General features: G+C 43.5%; 1 long non-coding RNA gene across 1 annotated transcript in view; it reads right to left on the bottom strand.

The window, feature by feature from the left end:
* The window catches only part of LOC137096937 (uncharacterized), a 103,786-nt gene extending 81,028 nt beyond the window's left edge, over positions 1 to 22,758 (bottom strand). Inside the window, exons 1-2 of the long non-coding RNA XR_010909824.1 lie at positions 22,736 to 22,758; positions 21,509 to 21,599 (exon numbers count right to left, since the gene is read on the bottom strand). This is a non-coding gene — a long non-coding RNA (uncharacterized lncRNA). The remainder of the gene's footprint in view (positions 1 to 21,508; positions 21,600 to 22,735) is intronic.
* Between the last annotated feature and the right edge of the window lie 494 nt (positions 22,759 to 23,252).

Below are 23,252 nucleotides of genomic sequence, written 5' to 3' on the forward strand. Positions count from 1 at the left end.
TTGCAATTGCATTGCAGTTCACCATGCATCTGATAGTATCCTGTAAAATGATCTTTGATATCCTAAACACCACTCAGATGTCCACAATCACACCATCTTATTTCCATGAAGAGGTGAGCAACCTATCATAGTAGTAGTAATTTTTATTGATTAGCCCTTAGGCCATATCACAATAAGAAACAGAACAACAAGGCCTGACAAGACCTGATCAAACTCCATGTAGTAAGTTAAAATAAGACACGTATAACAATACAGTAAATAAATATGATAAGGCATGATAAAATTGATAAACTGATCAAGCTGAGTATATACATCATATTTCATTATCACCCCTACAACCTATGGTCATTTACATGTTGTTGGATTGCAACAGCCATTATAACTACTAGTGAGAGATATTGGAGATTGCAGTCCAAAAAGATTGCATGGCCTCAAGTTGCCTATTCCAGATCATCAGGTCCCTCCCAAAGTCTACAAGAATCCAGTCTCACTTCAGGCTACTGGTGTGGTCAGGAAACTCAAGTAAGAGAAGATTAAAAATAAGAAAAATCCTTTGTGTTGGATATGTTATAGTCAGCAAGATGGCATATGGTGTATGCAAAGGCTGGCTGGTGGGCTATCACAGACAGATCTTTCTTCTCACCCTCTGCAAGTTTGTGTTGAACTGGAGGGGTGATGGTACGTGCACACATTTAAGAATGGCAGTTAGTTTGGCATCATAGTGATCTGGGACAACCAGATGTGGGTTATGGCAGGGATGTCAAGTTTATTATTATCAAAGGCCACCACATCAGACTTATGGTTGTCTTCAAAGGGTTGATGAATCAATAGAGAATCTGTAGATACAGAGAAAACTAAAGGTTTGTTTTTTTTACATAGTGGATAGTGCTCTTTTTGGTTTGGGTCAGTTTGGGTCCTTCTGTGTTACTGAGTGACAACTTTCATCACTTTTTATTACAACACAACAGCACTTGTGGTTCTGAGGTTGGGAAAGGTAATGTCTTCTCCCTTCTGCCCATCTGGATGTACTGGGCAGGAGCTACTGTGAGCAACAAGGGTCTGTTCTCCTGTCAATCGGAATGCAGTGGTCTGATATTGTAGTCCTTCAAAAAAGTGCTTTTCTCCCAGCATGAAACAATATTAATCAGCAACAGATGCCTTGTGGCTCATTTTTGGGCCTTATTGCTTTTGCCTTGCAAAATGACAAAATTCAGAGCGTGGCTATAAAATCAAGAAGGACCATTTATTTCTTTGCCTTCTCTAACCAGTTACATTGCTTGGAAGATCCATTCATGCAGCAAAAGGGAACAGCTCAGTGATAAGGTTTCTTCTTCTTCTAATATCCTGATCACTTCTCCAAATGTATACCATCTCTCACTTAGGCCAGCCATCTGCAGATAAGATTAGTGGTGAAATTCTATAATTATGCAGCATTTGAGTACATTTTTATCATTATGCCATCTTCTATTAAATATTATGTTTGTTGCTAATGGTCTCCTTTTCTACCATGTCGAGAGCTCATTTTGTCAGATTTATTGTGCAGTAACTCAATATGACTAATAATGTATGTCTACCATTAAGATTAATAGTGTTCTTGGAAAAGAGAGAGACAAAATGCCACAATTCATACCAGCAAAAATCCCTTTGGTTACATAAATGTCCTAATTATATTTAGTTTCATTAAACTAAACATGAATAAATTGCCTACTTAGGATGTATAAAGGTTCAAGTGTGATACTAAATTGATTTTATGTTCCAGTGGGACATGCTTTATGCTTACGAAGTTAGGATAGACAACAATCTATGAAGAAAGACAATGCACCATCCATCTATCCTTTATCTATAAAATATCAAATGATTTTTCACTTTCCTTGGCTTCTAGAGGAAGAGTGCCCAGCACCTTTTTCACAAATTTTACTGGCATTTTCCTCCTCTTTGAAAGGCTGAAATGTTTCTCTTCAAGCATGCAATTCAAAATATGAGTGGGAATGTACTTTAGGCAAATTCTAGTAGATATTTTAATCTCAGTTCATAGTAATTCTTCTACTTGTAGAAGAATTGTTTTTCACCCAAGCCTTCATTTTCTACTTAAATTTTATCCACATAATATTCATTGATGGGTCCATAGAGTTGTCTCCCACAGCGCACATGAGGAGTCTAATTTTGGGTTTGAATGCACACATTTGTAACCCAGTAGTTTGGAAATTTAACATAGGTCTTTCTCCTTTCTTTCCTTTACAGACTTTTTTTTTTGCTACTGCTGTTACATTTTTTGACACTAGCACTGGTCCTCCACTGTCAGTGTCCAGCTCTCTACACAGTATGATACATCTAATATCCATTCTCACATTTATTGTGGGACATGAAGGGCCACTGATACATTTGCAAAGACCACATAAAACAAGTTAAATGGAACAAAGTCAGAAGCAGACAGTATAGTCCTCACTCTACACACAGCCTGAAAACCCACTTTTGCATCCCAAACCTCCAAGAGCACTTTTTTTTAGCCTAAAAAGGTTTAGTGACTTCCCTGGAAACATCCATATATAATTACACAGCCCAACAAAAAAAAATGGTGTCTTGGTTTTTAGGCCTGATCCTGGGGTCATCTGGAGTGTTGGTTTAGAGAATTTCAGTGGAGGGACATCAGCTCTAGTTTCTTAGATATGATTTTCTATGGGTGAGTAGATGGTATATGTTGTGTACCTCAAAAAACTAGAGAAGCAAAAGGAAAGCTGGTGCAATTCTTGGAACCAGCAGGTCAAATATACCCAGAAACAGGGCTAACATTGGAGGCACCAAAATGTGTGCTGTTCAGTGATTTTCATCTTTTAAATCAGTGTTTCTCAACCTGTGGGTCCCCAGATGTTTTGTCCTTCAACTCTCAGAAATCATAAGATCTGGTAAACTGGCTGGGATTTCTGGGAGTTGTAGACCAAAACTACTGGGGCCCCACAGGTTGAGAACCATTGTTTTAAATAGTCCCCAGGACATATCTGTACAGTTTAGCATAACAAACAAACATTTTTCAAAACCAGAAAATATCACCCAAATAGGTCTCAGGTACAAAAAAATTGCCCCTTTTGCAGCCTATCAAAATTTATTCACCACAATTTTTTTCCACTTTCACTGTTTTTTACTGATTTCATATATGTGTTGACTGTAGCTGTTGCTTTTTACCTTGTTAATTTTATTGAAATTATCGTTTAGACTGTTTGAACTCTACATTGTGTAGCCTGTTGTCAACCTTTGCAACCCGAAAGACAGTTGCATCTGTCAAGTAGGAAAATGAGATACCACCTTGTGTGGGGAGGCTAAATTAACGAATTTATGAGGCCATAAAAAAGACTCCAGCAAAAAGCACTCCAGCAAAGCATGCGGAGAATGCGGAAGTACTTCATCAGTGTTGCAGATGGACGATGAAAGTGACAGCTCCCCTGGCGGCCAGAAAAAATTAAATAGCCTCTGCGTATGTCTGTATATGTTGTATGTCAATTGGCATTGAATGTTTGCCATATATGTGTACACTGTAATCCACCCTGAGTCCCCTGCGGGGTGAGAAGGGTGAAATATAAATACTGTAAATAAATAAATAAGCCACCAAGATTATTTGTTTGTTATACTTAAATGTGTAGTGTAGGTAAGGTTTTCTCCTGACATTAAGTCCAGTCATGTCTGACTGGGGGTTGGTGCTCATCTCCATTTCTAAGCCGAAGAGCCAGTGTTGTCCATAGACACCTTCTCGTTCATGTGGCCAGCATGACTGCATGGAGTGCCATTACCTTTCCACCAGAGAGGTACCTATTGATCTACTCACATTTGCATGTTTTTCGAACTGCTAGGTTGGCAGAAGCTGGGGCTAACAGTGGGAGTTCACCCTGCTCCCTGGATTCAAACCTGCAACCTTTTGATCAGCAAGTTCAGCAGCTCAGTAGTTTAATCCATTGTGCCACTTGTGGGTGCAGTGTAACTTTACTAATTTCATAATACTATGCAATGCTGAGTTTTGAAGTTTGTGAGGCATCAGTATTCTTTGGCAGCCCCCATGATACCAACTTACAGCCTCCATGACCCATAGCATTGAGCCAGGGCAGTCAAAGTGGATTCATTCTGCAACATAGATGCACCTCAAGATTTTCTTTTCTATTGCTGAAAGCTTTGGTGGTTCAAACAATGATTTTTAATGAATAAATTATTAGCATGCAGCCACTATAATGTATTGCACACCTTTTCTGCCCAAATTACAAAGAGTGCACTTTTTGCCGCTGAGCATTATAGTCACCAGCAAATGCCTTTTTTGGTTTCAGAGTTTTGGAAATTGAGGTGCACATTACATTCAATGGCACATTAGGCTCAAGTAAATATGGGTATGATGTGTGTTATGTTTTGAACTGGCAGGCAGCAAATGAATTATTTCAGAGATATAATTAGCAACTTGCTCTGCAGAAACCTGTCATGGAACCATAACACATAACTTTTTATCTTTGTTAAAACTAAACAAATAAGCAAACAAAACTTTGTTGTTCTATCAGGACAGATAATAAGGGAAGGGGGAGTAATACAAGTAATTAGAAAGCCTGAGACGATGCTTAACTGTGAATAGGAATCAAAACAAACATCATACATTTTCCCCTTGACAACAGCTGATTTATTCGTATTAAAAATAGCTGTGTATTATAATGACATTATATCTATATATTTCTATATGTTCCTTTGAAATAAATCTAAACAGTTGTATATTATAAATTCACATACACACACTTACATTTCCTTCTAAAATTAAAATTAAAAATAATCCTAGCATGACATCCTCTTCAATATTTAAGAGATTTTATTTTTGATGTTCCTTTTGTTGATTTTTAATTTTACATTTATCAAAAAGAACATCTCTTCTCTCTCTCTCTCTCTCTCTCTCTCTCTCTCTCTCTCTCTGAATCAATGAAATACTTCCTTCGTTTTACAAAATTGAGAAATGATTCTAAGTCTTTGACAGCTTGTTTGTGTTTCTTCTTTGTTCATCATTGCCAATTCGTTCATTTCTGCAATTCCAAAAACTTTTACAATCCAGTCTTCTACTTTTGGAAGGTCTGACTTCTTTCAATGTTGTTCATATGGCATCCATATGAAATTATCATGTAATGCAATACTTTATAGTTTAGTGATTTTGTTTGTTTATTTGGCATCCTCAATAAAAATAATCCAGGCTCTAATTGTATCTTTGATATGAAAATTTCCTGAAGAGTTTTTTTGTACCTTGGTCCAGAATTTCCTTCTTTTTTACAAGGCCACCACATGTGACAGAAAGTTCCTTCTTGTCCCTTACATTTCCAGTACTTATTGTTTCTTCCCTTATACATTTACAAGTTTTGCTGGGTTCAGGTACCACCTGTTCTCCATTTTATAAAAATGGTCTCTAGTGTCATAACTCAATTTTTTTTAATTTTAGCCAATAGCTCATTTTTCTAATTCTGTGTTGTGTCCAACATTTTGTACCCATTTAAGCATACATTCCTTTACCAGTTCTGGTTCCAATTCTATCTTTAGTAATATCTTATATATTTTTCCAATAAGAAAACAAATTCTGATTGTTCTCTTTCAAATCCAGTATTTTTCCTGTCTAATGTAAATCTTTCTTTGAGCTGCCTGTATCTATTCTACAGTTGGTGAAGTTCTGCATCCATGAATTCTTTCATCCAAACTAATGTGCATGCTTCAAATTACAGTTTTAGGTCTGGCAATGATTTATTATTGTTTTAGGTCTGGTTTTAGGTCTGGTAATTTTGTGGCACCCCAGCAAAAACAAAATTCCTACCTCTTAATCCAAGCATACTTTCATCCATGAAGTACATTGTACATAGCAATCGCAACAGGATTCTGAGCAGTATATTCAATTACCTATCTCAATGTGCCCCACAACTAGGGGAGTATTACAATCTTCACTCCAGTTTCATCTTGTTTAAGAGATAGGTTTTTGAAGAGAAGCATTGACATAGCATTAGAAGCATCCTTAGTATTCCATTCTTGATTGTTTCACTCTATATATGGTGAAAGCCTGGGATGTAAATTTTGAATTGAGATATATATTCTGTATAATATAATTTTATTCTATCATGTAACAATATTACATAACACCATTTGGACTCTCTCAGAATGTCAGATCTTTTAGACTAGAGAGATATGAATCCTATCTCCATTTCTTCTCCTGTCCCTATGGGCATTGTGAATAGTGGGCCAGTTTAGATAAAAGCCAATCCAGCTACCTGCACTAACTCCAATAGGTGAGGCTACTTCAGAGTGAACAAGAGCTCTGATAAATTCCCTGAGGTTTCCTATTGCAGGGTAAAACTGGGTTACTACAGGCTGGTTTATCCTGCGATATGGACCAGAAGTCCCTGGATTTTATCTGGACATCTAGGAGTGATATCTGGTCTGATGCAGGGTATGATCCAGTGTAGATAAGCTCTTAGTCTCAAATAAGTAGGATAAGATTGTTCCACCCACTTCCAATAAGTTTTTCCCCTCAGATGATGCAACTGAGAAATTCCTATGTCTCTAAGGTATATCCCTTCATTTGTACATTCAGCCAGTCCAGTTTTTAAAGTCATGATTCATTCATTCAAAATGAAAAAGTGCAAATAGCACTTTATTTCATTAGCCTCACAAGCCAAGGTTAAGAGGCTTAAACAATTAAAGTGAGATGTGTGCAGAGAATAATGGAGTTGTTAGATATTCTCAACTAGAAATGCCAAAGGTTGAATTTGGGTTCTCTAGCTTCTGCATGCTAAAGATTTGCTCTACCAACTATAATTTTAGATCCATGCTTCTTGCTTCAGATTGAGGAGGCTGGAAGGAATTAGATATGCAGATAAATGTTTTGTATGTTCTCAGGGTTTCTAAAACCAATTCTGAGCAAGTATTCTTTCCTTTCATTCAATAACCGATTATTGAAGCTATCTACTTGTTGCTGTAGTTGTAGTGAATCAGTATCCTCTCACTGAAATAGATGTGTTATTAACCTTTAATGAACAATGCATTTGAAAAGTTAATGGAATGTACATGCTGATGTGGTTGAAAAGAAAAGAAACTAGAATAACAAATTGAAATAAAGCAGTGGTAAGATGAGATCACAACTTTAGGACATTATTTCCTAACCTGACAGCCTACAAACATGTTGAACTTTCACCATCTGCAGATAACATAATCATATAATTGGCTTTTAGTCCATGTGAGAGAAAATTACAGATTGAAGGCAGACAATTTTAAAAGGATAAAAGAAACCTGTCCGAACAACTCCAATAAAAACATAAAATCATAGACCTCACCTCTGAGGATGCTTGCCATAGATGCAGGTGAAACGTCAGGAGAAATGCCTCTAGAACATGGCCATATAGCCCAAAAAAACCCACAAGAACTGGATAAAATCATAGTGTTGGACAAGATTACATGGGCCATCTAGTCCAACTCTCTGCTATACAAGCACAATCAATGCACCCCTGACAGATGGCCATCCAGCCTCTGTTTAAAAGCCTTCAAAGCAGGAGCCTCCATGACACTCCCAGGCAGAGAGTGCATTGTCAGTCATTCCATATATTCGTTTTTCTCCAATTATGCTCCAGTAGTAAAAGCTTGCTCGAAGAGCCAGGTCTTAGCCATTTAGCAGAATATGAGAAGGGAAGGAGCTGATCTTATATCCCTGGGGAGGGTGTTCCATAGCCGAGGGGCCACCATTGAGAAGGCTCTGTCTCTCGTCCCCGCCAAATGCATATGCGAAGAAGGCGGAAACGAGAGCAGGGCCTCCCCAGATGATCTTAAAGTCCTAGATGGTTCATAAGGAGAGATACAATAGAACAGCCAAGCAAATATTATATTTTAAAACTATAAACATGAGAGCATATATCCATGGCAGCAAAATAACTATGTACTTCCTTAAGACTGGCCCATCCACCAAACACTCAGCTTCTCAATTGCTTGGATTTCTACTGTTCAGAATGCTCTGCTGGCTCAGGAATCCTCAAGTGAAATCAACAGAAGAGGGAGAAAAGAGGGCAAGAAGTGATTTTATGAATGCTGGCTCTTTTCCCCTTTTAACAATGTGGCAAAAAACACCATGATGCATTTTACCATGACTTCCTTTCCTTGGAGGCCAGCAAACATACCTCACAACACTGCAAGGCACCAGGGAGAATTGAATATTATATGAAAAGCTAATATAATCCAGGATCTTGGTCTTTTAAAAGCACCAAGGCATTCAAAAAGAACACACTGCTATAAATGAAATTCTTCTAGTTTTTAGTCAATAAGCAGTTCAACATTATTTAAGAATGCACATAAATTCCTTACAGTTCTTCACCAGCTCTGCTCACAGATACTTGGATAAATTGCTATAAACAGAACAGTGGAAATGAGCATTTTACTTGTGATATGCATATCTACCTCAAAAATTGTTTTATGGAATCATTTAGGATACTGAAATATAAAAATATAGGCAGAGCTAGTCAGTTCTTGATCTCTAAAGTATTTTCTAAATAATAAATTTATATTCAAATTGCTTTGGACATTATTGGACGTGGTTAAATCTGCTGAGCTTCCTAGCTTACTCAAATGAATATGCAGATGTGAAGAAATAAGCATTTGAGTTGCTTATTTATACCATTCAGGGATTTATTCAGTTTTTTATCAAATGTTTATTGAACTCATGCTATTAAAAAAAATGTGGTGATGGCGATGGTTTTACTGTGTGTCTTCAAGTCATTTCTGACTTATGGTGTTCCAAAGGAGAACCTAACATGGATCTTTCTTGGAAAATATTTTAAGGGGATTAGTCCTTGTCTTCTTCTAAAGCTAAGTGAATGTGGCACATCCAGAGTCACCCAATAGGTTTCCATGGTCAAACAGGGATTCAATCCCTGGTCTCCAGAGTCACAGCCCAACAGTCAAACCATTGTTTTATTTATTTTTATTATAGTCTACTTTGATATATTTATTTTGTTTCCATCAGAAAGTAGTATCCATATCACTACCCATTCCCTGGCATCTGTTATTCTTGCTGTTAATTGTTTTTGGTAGAGAGAGGGAACGGAGTAGATCAGAAAGACCGGAGTTTAACATAATAGGAATAGGAAATGAACGGAAGGCAGGACTATGGAATCCTGGAACTATAACATACCATACAGCCAACAATGAATTACGAGTGGATACTTTGGCTGCTGAATGCATCATGGAGGAGGGAGAGGGTTCCGTTAACCGGGGAGCCCCCATAGAAGTCGTGGTGGGGAGGGGGAGATACGGGAAAGGGAGACCTTTAATTCGGCCTAGGGAATGTGGAACAACATTAGTAATCCCAAATCGGTCTCCTGATATGGTAAGTCGGTGTAACCAGGATGGCGGTCCCTCCGAATTGAAAGTGGTGCTGTTGAACGCCAGATCTGTCAACGGTAAAACAACTTTCATCCAGGATTTAATCCTGGATGAATGGGCAGATCTGGCGTGCATCACAGAGACCTGGTTGGACGAAGCGGGAGGTGTAAATTTAACCCAGCTTTGCCCACCAGGTTTCTCTGTGCAGCACCAACCGAGATCCGGAGGGCGGGGAGGCAGAGGGGTTCCGGCATGGGGGTAGCAGCTGGAAATGCAGAGCTGCTCTACCTACATTTAAAATCCGAGGGAATCCGGCGCCATTCTTTCATCAATCCACCTACAAACAGAGGGAAAGAGACCCCGAGCCTCTGACGTCCCCATAGAGGGTCGCAGGCTGGGGGGGAGAGGCAGAAAGGCAGGGAAAAGGCAGAAGAAGCGGTCGCCGCCATTACACCGCGGCCGACCTACCTGCAGCCTTGCGGCCCCACGGCCTCAGAGAGCCGTGCGAACTTTCCAAAGATTGCTGGCTGGCCGGACCATCGCCAGGCCACCGAGCCGCAGCTGCCGCTGCCGTTGTTACCATCGGACCCTCATTCTTCCGGGCGCTGCCGGGCCTCCGCAGCTGCTGAATCGCGGCCGCCATCACCCTTGGGCCGCCACCCGGACGGGGTCGTCGCTGCCCGCTGTGGGAGCCGAGCCGAGCCACCACCGGGCCTCCACCGCTGCAGCTGCCGGAGGTCGCCGCCGCCGCCGGACCACAGCAGCCTCTAAGCTGCGGCAGACGCTGGGCCGCCGCCATCGCCGCGGCCATTACTATTAGGCCGCGGCCGACATCACCGCCGGAAGGAGACCAGCGCCCGGAAGGAGTCCAGCGCCGAGCCGCCGCCGCAGTCTCCACTAGGCCGCAGCTGCCGCCTCTGGGCCGCCGGGCCGCCGCTGGGCTGCAGCTGACACCGCCGCTGGGCCGCTGCCCCGCCACCGCGGCCTGGCGAATCCATCGCCGCCCCGTCGCAGAGGCTGAGCCACCGCCGGGTCAACGCCGCCTCCATCAGGCCGCAGCGGCCGCCTCTGGGCCGCCGGGCCACCGCTGGGCCGCAGCCGACACCGCCGCGGGGCCGCTGCCGCGGCCACCGCGGCCTGGCGAATCCATCGCCGCCCCTTCGCAGGGGCTGAGCCACCGCCAGGCCGACGCCGTTTCCATCAGGCCGCAGCCGCCATTGCCATTAGGCCGCTGTGAAGTTGCGGCCGCCACTGCGGCGAGGCCGTCGGGTCGTCCTCGGGCCGACGTCGCCCCCATCAGGCCGCAGCCGCCATTACCACCAGGCCGCTGTGAAGCTGCAGCCACCACTGCAACCGCGGCCATCATCACCATCCGGCCGCCTTATCTACTAGGCCGCTGCTGAGTCACGACGCCACCGCCACCCATCCTCCATCAGGGCGAAGCGACGAGACCACGGAGGGTCTGACTGAGTTTATACAGCCCTCGGTATAGACCTGTTGTGCTGTATACCTGTTGTGCTGGCCTCTTCTGTGTAGACCTTGTGTAGATCTTCTGTGTTGGCCTCCTTTGTGTAGACCTCTGTGAGATATTGTGTGCTAGCCCCTTTGTGTAGACCTCTGTGTAGACCTTTGTGCTGACCCACCGCTGAGTTGTCAACTCTGGAAGCCCCATCCGCTTGTATACAAACCGTCTAGAGATTCACCTGGGCTAAACAACATTTAGCTAACTGTGTCATTATTTCCATCCCATAGGAGGGTGATTATATATGTCCCTCAGGACATTCCCGGTTGTCTTCTAATATTAATGTGATAAGAGCGTAATAGAGCACTTTAGGCACCTGCCGTCTGCTGCTAGATTGCACCAGCACTTACTCCCTTTCCTGTCCCTCCATGCCGCACTTTAATAATTGTTGAACAGAGCACTTTAGATCTAGCACTTTATAAATATGCCGAAGGTACGTAACATCTGCTGCTGAGTGAATATTATTATTGACGGTGTTGCTCTTATAACTTGTGCACTTTAAGAACTGACCTACTGGTGTGGCCGGAACACTTACTACTTTCTGTATTGCTGCTACCCATGTGGTTCCCCATCCCCCTTTTTGTATTGTCCCTGTTACTACTGTGTAGCGGAGGGGGCAGGAGGGGAGACGGGTTGAAGCCTGTGAATGAAAATGGGGTAGGGAGGGGGAAGGAGGGGGAGAAAGGATGTTGGCAAGAACCAAATAATCCAATAACGAACAAAGCGGAAAGCAATTTCTTGGCTCAGGATTGCGGCATGGAGGGAGGGAGGGATTCCACTAGCCGAGGGGCCCCCATAGAGGTCGTGGTGGGAAGGAGGAGATGCGGGAAAAGGAGACCTCGAATTTGGCCTAATTCGGACCGCTTATCCATATTAACAACCCCCAACCGGTCTCCTAAGGTAAATTGGTGTAACCAGGTGAGCGGACCCTCTGGTTTGAAGGTGGTGTTGTTGAACGCCAGATCTGTCAACGGAAAAACGACCTGGATCCAGGATTTAATCCTGGAGGAGCGGGCAGATCTGGCGTGCATCACGGAGACCTGGCTGGATGAAGCGGGGGGCGTGAACCTCTCCCAGCTTTGTCCTCCAGGTTTCTCCGTGCAACACCAACCTAGAGCCGGAGGACGGGGAGGCGGGGTCGCAGTGGTCTATAGAGATTCCATCCATCTGATCAGGAGCCCCATCCCGCAGACCACAAATTTTGAATGCGTCCACCTGAGGGTGGGTGACCGGGACAGAATAGGGATTCTGTTAGTGTACCGTCCACCTCGCTGCACTACAGTCTTCCTACCTGAGCTAGCGGGGGTGGTCTCGAGCCTGGCGGTGGAGTCCCAACGGCTTTTGTGCTGGGGGAATTCAACATCCACGCCGAGGCGGCCCTCACAGGAGCGGCTCAGGACTTCATGTCCGCCATGGCAACCATGGGGCTGTCCCAACGAATAATTGGCCCCACCCACTGTGCTGGACACACATTGGACTTGGTCTTCTGCCAGGGATGGGAGCAGGGTGGCGGTGTGGAGGAGTTATCCATCTCTCCGTTGCCATGGACCGACCACTTCCTGATCAGATTTAGGCTCACTGCGCCCCCTAACCTCCGCAAGGGTGGAGGACCCATTAAGATGGTCCGCCCCAGGAGGCTTATGGATCCGAATGGATTCCTGACGGCTCTTGGGGATTTTCCCGCCACCTCGGTAGGTGACCATGTCGAAGCCTTGGTCGCTCTCTGGAATGGGGAGATGACCAGGGCAATTGACAGGATCACTCCGGAACGTCCCCTCTCAAGTAACCGAGCTAAACCAGCTCCTTGGTTCACTGAGGAGCTGGCAGCGATGAAGCGAAGGAAGAGGGAACTAGAGAGCATGTGGCGCTCGGACCCAAGCGAGCCAAATCGAGCACGGTTTGTGTCCTTTTTAAGGGCATATGCCGCGGCAATAAAAGCCGCAAAGAAAACTTTCTTTGCGGCCACTATTGCGTCTGCAAAAAACCGTCCGGCGGAGTTGTTTCGGGTTGTCAGAGGTCTTTTAACTCCCCCTACCTCAGGTGGGAGCCCTGACAACTCGGCCACGCGCTGTGAAGCATTTGCTCGGTTCTTTGCAGACAAAGTCGCTTTGATCCGTTCTGGGCTGGACGCCACTTTAAATGCAGTCTCTGTGGATGTGACACAAGCACCTGCTTGTCCTATTTTGATGGATTCTTTTCAGCTTGTGAAGCCCGAGGATGTGGACAAGATACTTGGAGGAATGAGGCCTACCACGTCCATCCTAGACCCCTGCCCATCCTGGCTTCTGAAAGAGGCCAGAGGAGGATTGGCTGAGTGGGTAACGGTGGTGGTTAATGCCTCCCTTCGGGAAGGCACGATTCCAGCGAGCCTAAAACAGGCTATTATAAAGCCGCTGTTGAAGAAACCATCATTGGATCCCACTAAATTTGACAACTTTCGGCCTGTTTCAAATCTTCCCTTCTTGGGCAAAGTCATGGAAAGCGTGGTGGCCTCACAACTCCAGGTATTCTTGAGAGACACGGATTATCTGGATCCGGCACAGTCTGGTTTCAGACCGGGACATGGTACTGAGACGGTCTTGGTCGCCTTAGTGGATGATCTCCGCCGGGAGCTAGACAGGGGGAGTGTGTCCCTGTTGGTGCTCCTGGACCTCTCAGCGGCCTTCGATACCGTCGACCACGGTATTCTTCTGGGACGCCTTGCAGAGATGGGTCTTGGGGGTACCGCTTTGCGGTGGCTCCAGTCATTTCTGGAGGGTCGTACCCAGAAGGTGTTATTGGGGGACTCCTGTTCAACACCACAGCCTTTGACCTGTGGTGTTCCTCAGGGCTCCATACTGTCCCCCATGCTGTTTAACATCTACATGAAGCCGCTGGGCGAGATCATCCGGAGTTTCGGGGTGCGGTGTCACCTGTACGCAGATGACGTCCAACTCTGTCACTCCTTCCCACCTGCTACTAAGGAGGCTGTCGAAGTCCTGAACCGGTGCCTGGCCGCTGTGACGGTCTGGATGAGGGCGAACAAACTGAAATTAAATCCAGACAAGACAGAGGTACTCCTGGTCAGTCGCAAGGCCGAGCAGGGTATAGGGTTACAGCCTGTGCTGGACGGGGTCGCACTCCCCTTGAAGGCGCAGGTTCGCAGCTTGGGTGTGACCCTGGACTCATCGTTGAGCCTGGATCCCCAGGTTTCAGCGGTGACCAGGGGAGCATTTGCACAGCTTCGGCTTGTGCGCCAGCTGCGCCCGTATCTTGGGAAGTCTGACTTGGCCACGGTGGTACACGCTTTGGTCACATCCCGCCTTGACTACTGCAACGCTCTCTACGTGGGGCTGCCCTTGAAGACGGCCCGGAAGCTCCAGCTAATCCAGCGCGCGGCAGCCATGTTGTTAACCGGAGCGGGACGCAGGGAGCACACAACGCCCTTGCTGTCCCAGCTCCACTGGCTGCCAATCAGCTACCGGGCCCAATTTAAGGTGCTGGTGCTAACCTACAAAGCCCTAAACGGTTCCGGCCCAAAATACCTTGAGTACCGCATCTCAGCCTACGAGCCCACGAGGACCTTGAGATCATCCGGGGAGGCCCTTCTCTCGGTCCCGCCTGCCTCACAGGCACACCTGGCGGGGACGAGAGAGCGGGCCTTCTCGGTGGTGGCCCCCCGGCTATGGAACTCCCTCCCTGCTGAAATCAGACAGGCGCCTTCCCTCATGGCCTTCCGCAAGGGCCTGAAAACCTGGCTCTTTGAAAAGGCCTTCAGCTAGTGATATGTTTTTTGGAATGACCACCGGAATGGACTATGACTATGAGACTGGCTATGACCCAAACTAGACGAAGCGGATTTTTATATGTTGTGTTATGGTCTTATGCTACTGTAAATTGTTGTCTTTTTTGTGTTATGTACACCGCCACGAGTCGCCTCCGGGCTGAGAGTGGCGGTTAACAAGTGCAAATAATAAATAAATAAATAATAATAAATAGACACGATCGCTCCAGAACGTCCCCTCTCAAGTAGCCGAGCTAAACCAGCTCCTTGGTTCACCGAGGAGCTGGCAGTGTTGAAGCGAAAGAAGAGGGAACTAGAGAGCATGTGGCGTTCGGATCCGAGCGAGCCAAATCGAACACGGTTTGTGTCCTTTTTAAGGGCATATGCCGCGGCAATAAAAGCTGCAAAGAAGACTTTCTTCGCGGCCACTATTGCGTCTGCAAAGAACCGTCTGGCCGAACTGTTCCGAGTTGTAAGAGGCCTATTAAAACCCGCCACTCAGGATGGGTGCCCTGATGACTCGGCAGCTCGCTGCGAAGCCTTTGCTCGGTTCTTTGCAGACAAAGTCACTTTGATCCGCTCTGGACTGGATACCATATTAACGGCAGTATCTGAGGATGTAACACGAGCATCTGCTTGTCCGGTTTTGATGGATTCATTTCAATTGGTTCAATCCGAGGATGTGGACAAGGTGCTTGGAGGAATGAGAGCTACCACATGCATCCTAGACCCCTGCCCATCCTGGCTTCTGAAGGAGGCCAGAGGGGGATTGGCCGAGTGGGTGAAGGTGGTGGTTAATGCCTCCCTTCGGGAGGGCAAAATTCCAGCCAGCTTAAAGCAAGCTGTGATAAAACCGCTGTTGAAAAAACCCCATTCAATTCATCAACTATCGGCCTGTTTCCAATCTCCCCTTTTTGGGCAAAGTCATGGAACGTGTGGTGGCCTCACAACTCCAGGCATTCTTGGTAGACACGGATTATCTGGATCCGGCACAGTCTGGCTTCAGGCCGGGACATGGTACAGAGACAGCTTTGGTCGCCTTAGTGGATGATCTGCGTCGGGAGCTCGACAGGGGGAGTGTGTCCCTGTTGGTGCTGCTCGACCTCTCAGCGGCCTTCGATACCGTCGACCACGGTATCCTTCTGGGACGCCTCGCGGGGATGGGTCTTGGAGGTACTGTTCTGCCTTGGCTCCGCTCATTCCTCAAGGGTCGGTCTCAGAAGGTGTTACTGGGAGACTCCTGTTCAACCCCACAACCTTTGTCTTGTCGGGTTCCTCAGGGTTCAATACTGTCTCCCATGTTGTTTAATATCTACATGAAGCCGCTGGGCGAGATCATCCGGAGTTTCGGAGTCCGATGTCATCTGTACGCAGATGATGTCCAACTCTGTCACTCCTTCCCACCTGCTACTAAGGAGGCTGTCGAGGTCCTGAACCGGTGCTTGGCCGCTGTGACGGTCTGGATGGGGGCGAACAAATTGAAATTGAATCCAGACAAGACAGAGGTACTCCTGGTTAGTCGCAAGGCCGAACAGGGTATAGGGTTACAGCCTGTGTTAGATGGGGTCGCACTCCCCCTGAAGACGCAGGTTCGCAGTTTGGGTGTGATCCTGGACTCATCGCTGAGCCTGGAACCCCAGGTTTTGGCGGTGACCAGGGGAGCATTCGCACAGTTAAAACTTGTGCGCCAACTGCGACCGTACCTTGGGAAGTCTGACTTGGCCACGGTAGTCCACGCTCTCGTTACATCCCGTCTTGACTACTGCAACGCTCTCAACGTGGGGTTGCCTTTGAAGACAGCCCGGAAGCTCCAATTAGTCCAACGGGTGGCAGCCATGATACTAACAGGAGCGGGGCGCAGGGAGCATACAACTCCTCTGCTGCACCAGCTCCACTGGCTGCTGATCTGCTACCGGGCTCAATTCAAAGTGCTGGTGTTGGCCTTTAAAGCCCTAAACGGTTCTGGCCCAACTTATCTATCCGAACCTATCTCAACCTATCAGCCCACCAGGACCCTAAGATCTTCTGGGGAGTCCCTGCTCTCTATCCCGCTGGCTTCACAAGTGCGGCTGGTGGGAACGAGAGACAGGGCCTTTTCTGTGGTGGCCCCTCGGCTTTGGAACACCCTCCCCATAGAGGTAAGATCAGCCCCCTCACTGATGGTGTTTCGGAAAAGATTGAAGACATGGATGTTTAAACAAGCATTCGGTTAATCCGTTGCAACGAATTATGATGACTAAAGGACTGGTAATCATGGACGATGAATTTGGATTGCGACTCCAGTTACGAGATGCATTGGATGGTTATTGGTGGCCCAATAATTTGTATTGTATATGTGTTTTATGCTTTTAAACTGAATATTGTTGTTTTTTAAGTGTTGTAAACCGCAATGAGTCGCCGATTTAGGCTGAGATATTAGCGGTATACAAGCGCATTAATAAAATAAATAAATAAATAAATAAATAGTATCACGCAGACACCTGAGGAAAACACTTGTAGGTGCCACCAGTCTACAAGTGAATTTTAGATGGCCAAACAACTTCTGAAATTTGTTAAGTGCAGGCTTCAGGTGGATAGCGAAGTCAATACCAAACTTTCACATCCTGTACATTTTGTAAAAGCAATATACTCAATCAACTAATTGTTAAAGTTATCCCCCCCCCCCCCAAAAAAAAAAATCAGTTGGTTGGAAGGCCCTCTATATTTTCCTGTGCTAAGGGGACATTAAATTAAAAGATACAGTAACCTGTACCAAAGTCACCAATAAAAAGAAAGACATCCAAATTGTACAAAACCCCTCTGGCTCCCATTTATAATGTTACAGCCCGTTTTAAGAATATACTAAACTTTTGAAAAGCGGTACATAATACTGATCACCCCATAGGAAGCACCAGACCCATGTAAAACATCAAGTGAGAAACCCAGTATCTCAAAATTATCAGGATGCATAGAGAAAACTGACATTACTGTTTCATTTTGCCAGTTCAGTACGAACCCTGTGTCTTGCTACTTCCCTAACTATTGCATCAAACAAAGTGCACCATATAGTACACAACTCTGGAGGAATGGCATCATTAACAGACTCCCATTTAAAACAAGACAGGTTGTGAATAATGCTGTATTCACCAGATGATTTCTTAAGCAGAACACTAGCCAGGGTACCTGTAAATTGGAAATGATGAGTGAGAGGTAAGATCGAAACAGCCTTCATTTGGCAACCTCCTTCCTGAGCTTTTCTCTAACAATGTATCCCAATTACTCCAATTTTCTTGCCATTAAGGGACAACAGTTCTTTTAAATGATATCCTAATGCTCCTCCTTATCCTTCTTTTCCATTATTCTATAAAAAACAAAAAGGACTTCTCCTTCAAACCTTGTTTCTAGTTGAATGCAATAAATTGTCTCTAAAGGGAAGCATCAGTTTGTCACAAAAAAATGAGCAAATCGGGAACTCTGCATCATACCCTAAACAAGTAGAGGAACCTAAGGCCCCTCATTCAATCCCCTGGTTTCATGAAATCAAGATTTGGTTTCCAAACAGGGGGTTATTCGAGACAGCAAATAGTGCAAGTACAAACTAAAGAAGCCAGTAGAAGTGGTAGCTTCCTCCAAAGACTCTTTTTCCAAGCTTGGCTGAGGAAGCTACTGGGCACTGCTGAGCTCCAGCTCAAACACTGACCCTGCAAACAACTCTTCACTCTTCTTATCAGAACTAGCTATAACATCTGTCAAATGTGAGACAGCCCACTGACTGCATCAGTGATCCGAGGCATCCACTGAGGAAGTGACCAGAGGCTGGGCAATTGACAACATTGCAGACACATCAGCAGAATTATGTGGGCCTTGTGCACCTGCGTGAGTTGTAGGTTTCACAAGGCCAGCTATAACCAGTATATGAGCCCATGTAAGAATATATCATTGCACAACAGAACAGCCACATCTTTAAGTCCTTGCGGAAGGTGAACAGGGTGGTGGGGGTATTAGCCTGATCTGCTTGGGGAGAGAGTTCCAGAGTCAGGGGACTATAACTGAGAAGGCCCTTTCTCTCATCCCCACCAACTGTGCCTGAGATGGAGGTGGTAGCGAAAGAAGAGCCTCCTCAGAGGATCTTAAAGAGTGTGTGGGTTCGTAGGGGAAAATGTGGTTGTGAAGATAGGCAGGTTCCTCTCCAGGACTTTAACCCTCTCAATAATTGCTTCCAAAGGGGTCTCTAACTCTTCTCCTCAAACGAAGGGGCAACTTCAATGGGTTGATTATTAGAGAATCTTCTTGGGAGCCTCCTTGCTATTTGACTCTTTTTATGGCTTATTATAGAGGATACAAATAAATGTAATTATAATTTCCATCAGAACAAGTGGTCAATATTGAAACAGTGTTGGTGCTTGTATCTCCAGAGAACATACAAAAATAGATTTTATGCATGCTCCTGAAGCCCAGACTTATTTTGACTAAGTAGCATGCAAAGAAATCTCATCCCTTGAAAAAATAGTAAGAAAACAAATGTGATGTCTGAGCCATTTATGTACAATGCTTGCTCATGGTAAGTTGGCCAAATCTGTATTGCAGGGAAGTAATCTTACATTTCAGTTAAAGAGAGGAAATGATGGGAAAAAAACATACCATACGAAAGAAGCTGTTTGGTGAATACATCAGCTATGCATGATAAATGTGCTGTTGTTTGAGGTTCTATGGTGTCAATCACAGCTTTTGTGTTAGAGTATGTATAAACAGCTGTTCTGTTAACTGGATTCCTCTGCTATGTGGGATAACTCTAACAGGTGAAACTTGAAAGTTGTTGTAAGTCTCATTCTTACCATGAAGACAAACCATACCTAAAATTAAAAGACGAATTGAGGTCTTTTTCTGCAATATAAATATGAAGCTCCTGTAAGATCAGCTTGTTTTAATAGACTGCAGATTCTTTGCAGAAAAAAAATGCCTTATAATATAAGTTGAATAACCTTTATCTGAAATCCTTGGGACCAGAAAATAATTGAATTTCAGATTTTTGAATATTTGGACATACATTAGGAGAGATATTAGAGATGGGATCCAGGTCTAAAGATGGAATTCATGCATGTTTCATATATATTCTATATGCATAGCTTAAATCTTTTATGAACCATACAGTATTTCTTAAAATAATTTTGTGATTGAGACAAAGCTTGTGTATATTGAACCCTGAGAAAGAAAATGGCATCACTATTTCAGCCAGCCATGTGGAAAATTATGGATTTTGGTACATTTATGATTTCCGAACAGCTAGTATTTGCATCATTATTATGTATAACTGAAGGGGGTTATTTTGTAATACCCTATTTTCCAAATGTGACCTGTGACTTTGTGACTTGACAACAATTGTTTGGTGTCACATTGCTGATTATAACATGCGTACTTAACTAGACCACATTTCTTTTTATCTTTTCATGCCTCATAGTCAATAACATTATCTCCCCAATATAATTTACCCAACTGCCATTCCAATTGTCAGAGGATCAAACGTGTTTTTTAAACACAAAACAACAACAACAACAAAGCAACAAACCCAGGAATACCAGAAACAAAACAGCAATTTGAGCAAAAAAAAATGCTTTTCACACAAACCCCACTGTCTTGATTTTTGCACAAAATAGAATTGTTTTATTTCAGGAAGAAAAACCTTCCTGGAATAGTCACTAATAAGGTGAATGTGAAAATCATTGGGAAATGCAGAACACATCCCATGATTTCATCCGACAAGGTAAAAATGTATTTGTACTCTTTGGTCTCATGTGTAAAATAAAACACACAAAACTTTGCTTCCCTATTAAACCAGCATGTGGGCAACATAGTTGGAGTAGTAATTAGTAACACTTTCACTTTGTTTGCTCCTATTGTACAATATTTAATTTTGTTGTCTAGCTACTGCATCAATACACTTGATCAAGTTGGGTTCTGGATAGGAGAACACATGTGGATGGTGTCTGCTATCGATTTCTCATACTCCTGGCCCTTAGGGTAGATAACATGGATATTTACCGCACTTAGCACATATGTGATCTCCCCCCAAAGTAATGGGAATGATGTGTGGGCCAGGAAAGGTGGAGGTGGAAGCCAGGCATACAGTTTGACTTTCCCCCAGCTGAGGTAGCAGTTAGGACATCAGCAATTTTTTGTGTGAAAATGCAAAGGTGTCTGGAGCAGCATCCTTCAACTTCAAGAACTGAGAACAGTGTGGCACATGAGAAGACTATTCTAAACACGTCCCCACCCATTGTACAGCCCTGACCTGGATCCATGTGATTTCTTTCCTCAAACTCAAAACCTACTGTTTTGAACATCATTTTGGAACAATTGAAAAGTCCAGGCAGCTGTGATGGACTTTGAACAACATCTCAAGTGAAGACTTCCTCTACTGCTATAGAAATAATGCTTGATCACAAGGAGGCTATTTTGAGCAGGATAAACTGTCAATATACACAAAATCAAATCCTTCTCATTAGTTGTGGACAGCCTACATAAAAGTTTTTCAAGTAAAATCTAAAAGTGATCTGTTTATACTATAGTAGATAGGAAACCATTAATTCAAGTTCTATAAGTTATACTTACAAAATTGATATCTAGACGTTTCAGAAATACAAAAATATTTTAGTATATACTTTTGCAATGAAACAAGCAAGGGATGTAAACATTATTCGTACTAATAATACATCACATATTGGTTGCGAGATTGTGAAATCTTTCCTTTACTTTCCAGGCAGAATTCTTTTTAAAAAATGACTTTTAGCACAATTTTCGCAACAGCAATAACACTTTGTAACACAATTTGAAAATGTTGTGTTCCTGGTTTGAAAATGTTGTTTCCTATTTAATTGTGTGGTACTTACTTTTCTGTGGCTGACACAATATATGTTGAATTGGTTGAGACTCAATGAGATATTCATTGAAACACTATAACAAAATGTGTTGCAGAATGTCCTGCAAAAACAAAGGTTTTATGGTTTAACAAACCTTTTCCATGTTTTTTTTAATGTTAGAACCAATTAGGGAATGACATTTCCAACCAAGGAACAAAAATAGTGTTACATAGTGTAATGGATGTTAAAAACCATCAACAAAGAAGGATATTATGGACAAAGACAAAAACATTAATTTCATACTTTGACTCTGGGACCACTTTTGTACCATACTTGTTCAGTTCTGATTCTACTTAGTCACTGTGTCATTGCAATGCCTTTTAAAGTAAAAACATCAGATGGGTTAATATATTTTTTCATCGAGCAACCCGCTCTCTGTGCTTGCATTTATGTTGCTTCATTGAAGGTAAGACAGTTGTTTTGAATACAGACATTTTAGCACATATTACACAAGGCTTGTTGAGGGAAAAGAAGGTTCTTGCGAAAGCAACTTCCATGGAGGAGATAATTTTTGGCAGACTGACAACCCATCTTGTTGAGAGCAAGAAACATTATCAGTGTTCTTTGCCTTGCTAGAATTACTTGTAGTTTGATTCTTAGGAGCTAGCTAATGATATATTTTAAATAGGCAGACAATGCCCCAATATTGTTTGAATCTTGAATGAAAAAGGGAGTCCAGTTTTTGTAGTAAAACTAGGAAATGCCAGTTAGGTATCTCAATACTTACCTTAAAAATCTTAAGTCTGGTGATTACCTTCATTTATTTAATAAGGCTTAATTTTGAGAAGGCATGTTATAGAATTTTGACATTATAATAAATGTCAAATGGGACACTACTGGAGCCCTCTCCCACTACAAAAATGTAGCAGTACGACTCTAGTTTTACTAGACTGATTATTGCGGAATAGGTTAGTGACTTGTAGTTTTCCAATCACAATCTCGCTAGATCTGCCGGACAAACACATGCCACAGAGGCAAACAAAATGTAGCAGAGTTCTTTCACAGCAAGAAACAGCTTTGCTCAGTTAATCAGTCTTATTGGCAGAGTAGAACTGCAAGATCTGACCTTCTTCACACACTGTTTAGTAAACTCACAGATTCAGTTTTCATCCAAAATATCAGGAGGTTTTAATCTTAACACATTGCACTATTTACAGATGTACAAACAGGATAAATTGATCAACAATCAGTACTTACAAACACTTCACAGATACTCATGAAGAGATTCACACAGCAAGAGAGACACAGGCAAGAGAGAGATTGAGCATTTCCTCTGCCCTTTTATAACCATCTGCTGACTTGTCATCAGTAAGAGACAAATGAATGATGCAACCCCTTGTCATACACCTCACATGATTATGACTCAGCCATTTCTGCATGTATCTTAGCTATTTCATCATTACCCTGTCAGTCATTCCGCAGGTGTGTTATCACATGTCAATCAGAACTGTATTTTCACAGAGACTCAATGCTGAGGCATTTCTATTTAACACTGATTACATCTTGCAGAATAATGGGATTTTCAATTTAAGGATTAATGTTTAGAGTTCTTAGCCAGAGAGCTCTAATACTTCAGAAAACTAGAATTCCAGGGTTCCACAGGATGTTGCCATGACATATAAAGTGTAATTACAGCTTTATAATTTCCTCATGGAAATCTTCCTTTCTGACAGTATCATGGCTATACTATAACATATTAAATTATGAGGAGCAC

The sequence above is a fragment of the Anolis sagrei genome, chromosome 4 (genome assembly GCF_037176765.1).
Source record: "Anolis sagrei isolate rAnoSag1 chromosome 4, rAnoSag1.mat, whole genome shotgun sequence".
NCBI lineage: Eukaryota > Metazoa > Chordata > Lepidosauria > Squamata > Dactyloidae > Anolis > Anolis sagrei.